The sequence below is a fragment of the Schistocerca cancellata genome, chromosome 10, assembly GCF_023864275.1.
Source record: "Schistocerca cancellata isolate TAMUIC-IGC-003103 chromosome 10, iqSchCanc2.1, whole genome shotgun sequence".
NCBI lineage: Eukaryota > Metazoa > Arthropoda > Insecta > Orthoptera > Acrididae > Schistocerca > Schistocerca cancellata.
In genome coordinates, this window is record NC_064635.1 from 39214554 (window position 1) to 39225309 (window position 10756).

At 42.8% G+C, this 10756-nt stretch overlaps 1 non-coding gene across 1 annotated transcript; it reads right to left on the minus strand.

The window, feature by feature from the left end:
- Positions 1–10321: 10321 nt before the first annotated feature.
- Trnaa-cgc (transfer RNA alanine (anticodon CGC)) lies at positions 10322–10394 on the minus strand. The gene has a single exon. It is a non-coding gene; the product is annotated as a tRNA-Ala (tRNA).
- Between the last annotated feature and the right edge of the window lie 362 nt (positions 10395–10756).

Sequence of the window (10756 nt, forward strand, 5' to 3'; positions counted from 1 at the left end):
AAACTACACACCATGTTGGACTGCGACAACAGGTGAGGAAAGGACACTGCCTGAAATTACGTCAGCGACAAGGGCAGGTAACCGGAACACTAACGGCCACAAGGCAGAAAATTCCGCTGGTGCACTTGAATTTCAAACCGACAAATATAGTTAATTCCACCACACGGCGGCCAAATCTTCACCAACTCGAACACTCGCTGTTGGTCCCAGGAATACCGTCAACAGCGAACCACAAACCAAGGGGACAAGGTGAACAGACGTGGCTTCAGTAATTAAATCACCACTCAACTTTCATTTCCTGGGTCAGTGAGCCACGAACCTCGTAGCACTCGGAACAGCCCCCGCACGCGCCGACACTGCATAGAGACCGCCGAATGCGCCGTGCGGAGACTTGCTTGCCGATCCGCTCAAACCGACAGAATGGCTGCACACCGCCAAGCCGGCACTATAAACACCAGACCAAAGATGGTATACAGTGCAAATATCGATACACACCGCTGCTGCCACACGTAGAAAGAGGAAGAACCACAGCATAACCGCAATAACTGCGGGAAATCAAATGCAGAGCAACAGCCACGTTTTAAAGCAACGCATAAACCGGGGTCAGCACAGCTCAATTACGAAATACAGGCAGAACAACGAAAACTGATAAGCAGGTACAATAACATAACAGTAATACAGTTCTTTGGACGAAATGCGTGCAGAGCTGAGTCAAATTCTAAAGAAAATGGTTAAGCACATACGTGTCGGAAACAGTGCAGCCACAGAATCGACGGTTTTCAAGTGCAAAATCTCACTGCAACCAAACAATATGCATTCGCACATCCAAGTGTTTAGAGTGGTCCTCGGAGGCCTGCACACCCAGGTCTCTTAGCCCATATTTAGACCACTGTCCATATTTGGACTTTCTCCTCTATACAGTTCAGGTATGCGTGTATATGAGTATACGTACAGAGTGATGCCAACAAAAGTGGCCCAGATGAGAGGATATGATTGGACGTGAACGTATGCATGTAACCACATCCCTTGACGCGCACAGCACGTGTATGCCCGTCATGCGTTCCACCCCGGTTCCTTGGGTGTACGTTCACACAATCTTAACACTTGACAGAGTTGTTATCAGAGGCCGGTCTCGTCGCGGCCAGCCAGGTCACCTGATCTGTCAGTAGGCGATAACCATGAGTAGGGAGTCCGAAAGTCTAAGGCGTGTCACGACAAACCTCATAGTCGTCAAGATTTTGGATGAGACTGCAGTAGTTCCAGCAGTCCAGCTTCGATCCGCCTTCAGCAACTTGCTGACTAGGGCCCAAAAGTGGCAAGAGGAGAATGGTGGTCATTTGCAACATCTCTTGTAGTCAAGTTCGTACTGTGTTTCCTTTCCTCTGCTGTGGTTTTCCAGGCCGCTTTTATTTGCCCCAGCCAGTATACACAACGTACGTATGTACAACTCTTTCGCAGACTGTTGTAAACGTGTCTTAATATTTAATCTCCATTCTGAATGACAATTCATTGACGTACACACGCTTTCGACCCGTTACCAAGTCTGTGGTCATTTGCAACATCTCTTGTAGTCAAGTTCGTACTGTGTTTCCTTTCCTCTGCTGTGGTTTTCCAGGCCGCTTTTATTTGCCCCAGCCAGTATACACAACGTACGTATGTACAACTCTTTCGCAGACTGTTGTAAATGTCTCTTAATATTTAATCTCCATTCTGAATAACAATTCATTGACGTACACACGCTTTCGACCCATTACCAAGTCTGTGACGACAGTACAAAAAACGAAGACACGAGTATGAAACGTATCCACTAAGTGGGGATTAATTATTAAAATAAATTTACATCAGTCTTCCATAAAATTAAAAATGTGAATTATAAACAACACAGCTCGCTATTAGCCCAGGAACGAAGGTTGCCAAGACCAAAGGAATACACAAGTGTCTCACTTTTTCGTTTCAGAAGCATAACAGTGACGTTGCTCTGTGCCCAGTTTTCTTTAGACTGAGCGCGCATGTTTTTTCGTGATGGAGTCGGAATAAACAAGAATACGACCATCTACATCTACTTCTACATTTATACTCCGCAAGCCACCCAACGGTGTGTGGCAGAGGGCACTTTACGTGCCACTGTCATTACCTCCCTTTCCTGTTCCAGTCGCGTATGGTTCGCGGAAAGAACGACTGTCTGAAAGCCTCTGTGCGCGCTCTAATCTCTCTAATTTTACTTTCGTGATCTCCTCGGGAGGTATAAGTAGGGGGAAGCAATATATTCGATACCTCATCCAGAAACGCACCCTCTCGAAACCTGGACAGCAAGCTACACCGCGATGCAGAGCGCCTCTCTTGCAGAGTCTGCCACTTGAGTTTGTTAAACATCTCCGTAACGCTATCACGGTTACCAAATAACCCTGTGACGAAACGCGCCGCTCTTCTTTGGATCTTCTCTATCTCCTCCGTCAACCCGATCTGGTACGGATCCCACACTGATGCGCAATACTCAAGTATAGGTCGAACAAGTGTTTTGTAAGCCACCTCCTTTGTTGATGGACTACATTTTCTAAGGGGTCTCCCAATGAATCTCAACCTGGTACCCGCCTTACAACAATCATTCCACTTCAAATCGTTCCGCACGCATACTCCCAGATATTTTACAGAAGTAACTGCTACCAGTGTTTGTTCTGCTATCATATAATCATACAATAAAGGATCCTTCTTTCTGTGTATTCGCAATACATTACATTTGTCTATGTTAAGGGTCAGTTGCCACTCCCTGCACCAAGTGCCTATCCGCTGCAGATCTTCCTGCATTTCGCTACAATTTTCTAATGCTGCAACTTCTCTGTATATTACAGCATCATCCGCGAAAAGCCGCATGGAACTTCCGACACTATCTACTAGGTCATTTATATATATTGTGAAAAGCAATGGTCCCATAACACTCCCCTGTGGCACGACAGAGGTTACTTTAACGTCTGTAGACGTCTCTCCATTGATAACAACATGCTGTGTTCTGTTTGCTAAAAACTCTTCAACCCAGCCACACAGCTGATCTGATATTCCGTAGGCTCTTACTTTGTTTATCAGGCGACAGTGCGGAACTGTATCGAACGCCTTCCGGAAGTCAAGAAAAATAGCATCTACCTGGGAGCCTGTATCTAATATTTGCTGGGTCTCATGAACAAATAAAGCGAGTTGGGTCTCATACGATCGCTGCTTCTGGAATCCATGTTGATTCCTACATAGTAGATTCTGGGTTTCCAAAAACGACATGATACTCGAGCAAAAAACATGTTCTAAAATTCTACAACAGATCGACGTCAGAGATATAGGTCTATAGTTTTGCGCATCTGCTCGACGACCCTTCTTGAAGACTGGGACTACCTGTGCTCTTTTCCAATCTTTTGGAACCTTCCGTTCCTCTAGAGACTTGCGGTACACGGCTGTTAGAAGGGGGGCAAGTTCTTTCGCGTACTCTGTGTAGAATCGAATTGGTATCCCGTCAGGTCCAGTGGACTTTCCTCTGTTGAGTGATTCCAGTTGCTTTTCTATTCCTTGGACACTTATTTCGATGTCAGCCATTTTTTCGTTTGTGCGAGGATTTAGAGAAGGAACTGCAGTGCGGTCTTCCTCTGTCAAACAGCTTTGGAAAAAGGTGTTTAGTATTTCAGCTTTACGCGTGTCATCCTCTATTTCAATGCCTTCATCATCCCGAAGTGTCTGGATATGCTGTTTCGATCCACTTACTGATTTAACGTAAGACCAGAACTTCCTAGGATTTTCTGTCAAGTCGGTACATAGAATTTTACTTTCGAATTCACTGAACGCTTCACGCATAGCCCTCCTTACGCTAACTTTGACATCGTTTAGCTTCTGTTTGTCTGAGAGGTTTTGGCTGCGTTTAAACTTGCAGTGAAGCTCTCTTTGCTTTCGCAGTAGTTTCCTAACTTCGTTGTTGTACCACGGTGGGTTTTTCCCGTCCCTCACAGTTTTACTCGGCACGTACCTGTCTAAAACGCATTTTACGATTGCCTTTAACTTTTTCCATAAACACTCAACATTGTCAGTGTCGGAACAGAAATTTTCGTTTTGATCTGTTAGGTAGTCTGAAACCTGCCTTCTATTACTCTTGCTAAACAGATAAACCTTCCTCCCTTTTTTTTATATTCCTATTTACTTCCATATTCAGGGATGCTGCAACCATTTCGGTTTCACTGGACAAGCTTTGTATGTTTTCTGCCTGAAGAGGGGATTATAGCATCTACTGTTACTAAAGTGGAACACACTTTAACTGCAGACTGTGCTTCAATTACAATTCGTCTTATACCGTCCACAGTGTCACAAAACAGAGATTCGTTAGAACCCATCTGATCCCCGCTATCGGTCATTTCGCCCTGTCGGTGCCACTTTACAACAGCGTGGTCATGCTGTCTACTGCTGTACTGTCACAGCTTGCCTCGATGCAGCATGCTTCACTGAGAGAACGAGTCGACGTGTGGGAAGTATCAACGTTCTCAGAGTAGTTACAGTCACGGAACTGCAGCGGCAAGGAAGAATCTGGTATAGCATTGACGTAACAGCCACACGTCGAATTCTAGTGTATGCAATTTTCAGCATTAGATTCGTTAAGTGCTACATTTCTAGTCTCTAGTTATGATACCACCCATCCTCGCCCCTTCGTTTTGAATCCACCTCAATATCTACAGGAATTTCTATCTTTTTGCCCATACTTGCGTTCGCAGACTCCAAAGGCTTTGTGAAAGAGAGAGTTATCTGTAGTACACTGTTTTCATACATTCGTCGTACGATTAGCCTATTCTGACGCTAAGTCACTTTCAGGCACCTAAAATAGAATACATCAACATGGACGAGTATTACAGTATACATACCCACTGAAAAGCCACACAACTGCCTGATATCGTATAGGGCCCCCACGACAACGCAGAGGTGCCGCAAAACTACGTGGCATAATGTCTGAAATAGTGCTGGAGGAAACTGACATCACGAATCCTGTAGGACTGTCCGTAAATTCGTAAGAGTACGAGGGGGTGGAGATCTCTTCTGAACATCGCGTTGCGAGACATCCCAGATATGCTCAGTAATGTTCATGTTTAGGGAGGTTTGTTGCCAGCAGAAGTGTTTAAACTCAGAAGAGTGTTCCTGGGGATTTTTTTTTGTCATCAGTCTACTGACTGGTTTGACGCGGCCCGCCACGAATTCCTTTCCTGTGCTAACCTCTTCATCTCAGAGTAGCACTTGCAACCTGCGTCCTCAATTATTTGCTTGACGTATTCCAATCTCTGTCTTCCTCTAAAGTTTTTGCCCTCTACACCTCCCTCTAGTACCATGTAAGTCATTCCCTCATGTCTTAGCAGATGTCCTATCATCCTGTCCCTTCTCCTTATCAGTGTCTTCCACATATTCCTTTCCTCTCCGATTCTTCTTAGAACCTCCTCATTCCTTACCATATCAGTCCACCTAATTTTCAACATTCGTCTATAGCACCACATCTCAAATGCTTCGATTCTCTTCTGTTCCGGTTTTCCCACAGTCCATGTTTCGCTACCATACAATGCTGTACTCCAGACGTACATCCTCCGAAATTTCTTCCTCAAATTAAGGCCGATATTTGATATTAGTAGACTTCTCTTTTGGTTCGTGGAATGTCAGAAGTCTATACCGCCCAGGAAGCGCACAAATACTAATAAACGAACTAGGAAAACACAAGGTACAACTGGTAGCGCTCCAAGAAATAAGATGGCAGGGAACGGGATCAATGAAAATAGGAGACGGGACAATAATGTATGGAGACTGCGGTCAGCGCCATGAATTTGGAACGGGCTTTTACATTCATAAAACAGCAATTGACACAATAAAGGAATTCAAATCGATTAATAACCGAATATCACACATTACAATTCAGGCTCAGTGGTTTGATATTACATTTATAAATGTTCATGCACCCACAGAAGATAAGGAAGATGACGTGAAAGAAGAATTTTATAGTCAACTGGAACAGACATATAATTCAATAAGTAGACATAATGTAACAATAGTGTTAGGAGACTTTAATGCCAAAGTAGGAAAAAGAAGAAATCTACAAACGAACCATTGGGAATTACAGCTTACATGATGAAAGTTCAGAGAATGGTGTGCGACTCATAAACTTTGCAATGGCAAATGGTCTCACATTAAGCAGCACAAAATTCCAACACAAACGCATTCATTTAGGGACATGGATATCACCAGATGGAAAAGTAGTGAACCAGATTGACCATGTCGCCATCCAAAGACGATTTCAAAACAGTATTAAAGACGTTAGAACTTTTAGGGGAGCAGATTGTGAGACAGATCATATGTTAATCATAGCTCAAATGAAAATAAAGCTAAAAAAGAAACAAAGTACAAATAGGGTTGAAATTAAAAGGTACGATGTAGAAAATCTGGCAGAAGAAAAAATAAAAGAAAACTTTAGGAAAGAAATGGAAATTAACCTATCGGAATCTAGACTGACACATAGTGACCAGCAAGACGTGGAAAGTAGATGGAGACACCTCAGAAACAGTATTCAAGATGTAGCTTCCAAAACTATAGGTAAAAGAAAACGAACTAACAAAATCTGGTTTAATATAAAGTGCCAAGAAAGAGTACTGGAGAGGCAAAATGCGAAGAAGGCATGGTTACAAGACATGGACAATATTACACTAAAGGAGAGATACTATAAAATCCGCAAGGAAACACAACGAACTCTAAGACAAGAGAAGAGAAAACACTACAACAACATGGTAAGAGAAGCGGAGGATGATTTCAAGCATCTCAGAGCAAGGCAGATGTACCACAATATAAAAAAGTCCTTGGGAAAATTCACTAAAAGGGAACAGTTTATAAAGGACCATAATGGGAAAATACTTACAAACAAGAATGACATACAAGAAACATGGAAGACATATTTTACACAGCTGCTCAACTGCAATGATCCACAATATTACTTTACATTTGAAGAACCAGATACAGTTGATATACAAGTCACCACACCATCAGTAAATGAAATAAGACAAACAATAAAGAAATTAAAGAACAACAAGGCCTGTGGGGAAGACCAGGTATATGCTGAGCTTTTAAAAAATGGAGGACCACAATTGGAAATAGAACTACATTCCTTAATTGAAACAATTTGGGAGACAGAAAACATACCGGCCGATTGGAAAACTGCAATTATATGCCCCATCTTTAAGAAGAATGATCCCCTTGTCTGTGATAACTACAGAGGGATTGCCCTACTCGATGTCACGTATAAAATTTTGTCGATGTGTATACTACACAGACTGATTCCCATAACCGAAGAACTGATCGGGGACTACCAATGTGGTTTCCGCACTAACAGATCCACTTTGGATCACTTATTCACATTGAGACAAATAACTGAGAAGGCATGGGAATTTAATGTAGATATCCATATTCTATTTATAGACTTCAAGAAGGCCTATGATAGCATACACCGACAGACACTCTTAAACACCATGAAAGAATTTGAAATACCATTAAAATTAATCAAATTAGTTAAAATGTGTTTGGAAGAAACCATATGCAAAGTTAAGACACCTGCAGGAGAGACTGAAAATTTTAAGGTGTACACTGGACTGAGACAAGGGGATGCCATCTCACCTATTCTATTTAATATTATCTTAGAGAAGATTGATAGAGAATTCACCAAAACTAATCCACAAGGGATCCAACTGCAGGGACAGAACATTACTAGACTTGCTTATGCAGATGATGTAGCCTTAATAAGCACTTCAAAAGCTGAATTAATCAGGATGATGCAAAATTATTACAAAATAGCTGAGATAACTGGACTTCATGTGAATGAAGAAAAGACAGAATATCTAGTCATAAGTAAAAAACTCCAAAAGAATACACCACTGACCGTAAATGGTCTCACTTTCAAGGCAGTTGACCACTTCATGTACTTAGGGAGTCTTTTTAGCAGAGACAATAGAGCAGAAATAGAAATAGACGCCCGTCTAGCAGCAGCTAATAGAACTTTTTACAGCTGTATCAAAATTTTAAGGATGAGATCACTTAGTACTGAATTCAAAATCCGTTTTTATCAGTCAACTATTGTACCAGTAGCATTATATGGATGTGAAGCTATTACATTCAGGAAAAAAGATGAAGAAAAACTGTTGATATTTGAAAGAAAAATACTAAGAAAAATATTTGGACCAATCTTCGATGAAAATGTCATGGAGTGGAGGATAAGGAAAAATGAAGAACTACGGGAGCTGTACAAACATAGTACCATTGTGGAAATGTTAAAGAAGAGAAGACTGAACTGGGCAGGTCATGTAGCAAGGATGCCGGAGAACAGACTACCCAAAATAGCATCCACTAAGAAATTAGAAGGAAAGAGAAGAAGAGGAAGACCTCGAATTAGGTGGATGGAGAATATCCGGGAAGATGCAGCTAGGATGGGCATCAACTCTGATTGGACAACAATTTCCCTGGATAGAAATAATTGGAAGAGGCTCGTAGAGCAGGTGTATGGTCGATAAGGCCTTAGCCACGTGTAAAGGAAAGGAGACTTCTCTTTGCCAGAATGCCTTTTTTTGCCATAGCGAGTCTGCTTTTGATGTCCTCTTTGCTCCGTCCGTCATTGGTTATTTTACTGCCAAGGTAGCAGAATTCCTTTACTTCATTGACTTTGTGACCATCAATCCTGATGTTAAGTTTCTCGCTGTTCTCATTTCTACTACTTCTCATTACCTTCGTCTTTCTCCGATTTACTCTCAAACCATACTGTGTACTCATTAGACTGTTCATTCCGTTCAGCAGATCATTTAATTCTTCTTCACTTTCACTCAGGATAGCAATGTCATCAGCGAATCGTATCATTATATCCTTTCACCTTGTATTTTAATTCCACTCCTGAACCTTTCTTTTATTTCCATCATTGCTTCCTCGATGTACAGATTGAAGAATAGGGGCGAAAGGCTACAGCCTTGTCTTACACCTTTCTTAATACGAGCACTTCGTTCTTGATCGTCCACTCTTATTATTCCCTCTTGGTTGTTGCACATATTGTATATGACCCGTCTCTCCCTATAGCTTACCCCTACTTTTTTCAGAATCTCGAACAGCTCGCACCATTTTATATTGTCGAACGCTGTTTCCAGGTCGACAAATCCTACGAAAGTGTCTTGATTTTTCTTTAGCCTTACTTCCATTATTAGCCGTAACGTCAGAATTGCCTCTCACGTCCCTTTACTTTTCCTAAAGCCAAACTGATCGTCACCTAGCGCATTCTCAATTTTCTTTTCCATTCTTCTGTATATTATTCTTGTAAGCAGCTTCGATGCATGAGCTGTTAAGCTAATTGTGCGATAATTCTCGCACTTGTCAGCTCTTGCCGTCTTCGGATTTGTGTGGATGATGCTTTTCCGAAAGTCAGATGGTATATCGCCAGACTCATATATTCTACACACCAACATGAATAGTTGTTTTGTTGCCACTTCCCCCAATGATTTTAGAAATTCTGATGGAATGTTATCTGTCCCTTATGACTTATTTGACCGTAAGTCCTCCAATGCTCTTTTATATTCCGATTCTAACACTGGATCCCCTATCTCTTCTGAATCGACTCCTGTTTCTTCTTCTATCACATCAGACAAATCTTCACCCTCTAAGAGGCTTTCAGTGTATTCTTTCCACCTATCTGCTCTCTCCTCTGCATTTAACAGTGGAATTCCCGTAGCACTCTTAATGTTACCACCGTTGCTTTTAATGTCCTGGGGCTACTCTGTAGCAATTATGGATGTGTGGGGTGTCGCATTGCCTGCTGGAATTGTCCAAGTTTTTCGGAATGAGCAATGGATGTAGGTGCTCAGACAGGATGCTTACGTACGTGTCACCTGTCAGAATCGTATCTAGACTGTGAGGGGTCCATTATCACTCCACTGCATACGCCCCATACCATTACAGAGCCTCAACCAGCTTCAACAGTCCCCTGCTGACACGCAGGGTCTATGGATTCGTGAGGTTGTCTCAATACCCAGATATGTCCATCTGCTCGATACAGTTTGTGACGAGACTCGTCCGACCAGGCAACGTGTTTCCAGTCATCAACAGTCTTGACGGGTCCAGGCGTGGCGTAAGAGGAGGAGGAGATTAGTGTTTAACGTCCCGTCGACAACGAGGTCATTAGAGACGGAGCGCAAGCTCGGGTGAAGGAAGGATGGGGAAGGAAATCGGCCGTGCCCTTTCAAAGGAACCATCCCGGCATTTGCCTGAAGCGATTTAGGGAAATCACGGAAAACCTAAATCAGGATGGCCGGAGACGGGATTGAACCGTCGTCCTCCCGAATGCGAGTCCAGTGCGCTAACCACTGCGCCACCTCGCTCGGTGCGTGGCGTAAGGCTTTGTGTCGTGTCATCAAGAGCACACTAGTGGGCCTTCGGCTACGAAAGCCCATATCGATGACGTTTCGTTGAATGGATCGGCGTAGCATTGACATTTGCAGCAATTTACTTAAGGGTAGAACTTCTCTCATGTTGAAAGATTCTCGTCAGTGCTGGTCCCGTTTTTGCAGGATCTTTTTCCCGCCGCAGCGATATCGGAGATTTGATATTTTAGAGAATTCCTTATATTCACGTTACACTCGTGAAACGGTCGTACCGGAAAATCCTCACTTCCTCGCTAACTCGGAGATGCTGTGTCCCTTCGTTCGTGCGCGGACTGTAACACCACGTTCAAACTTACTTA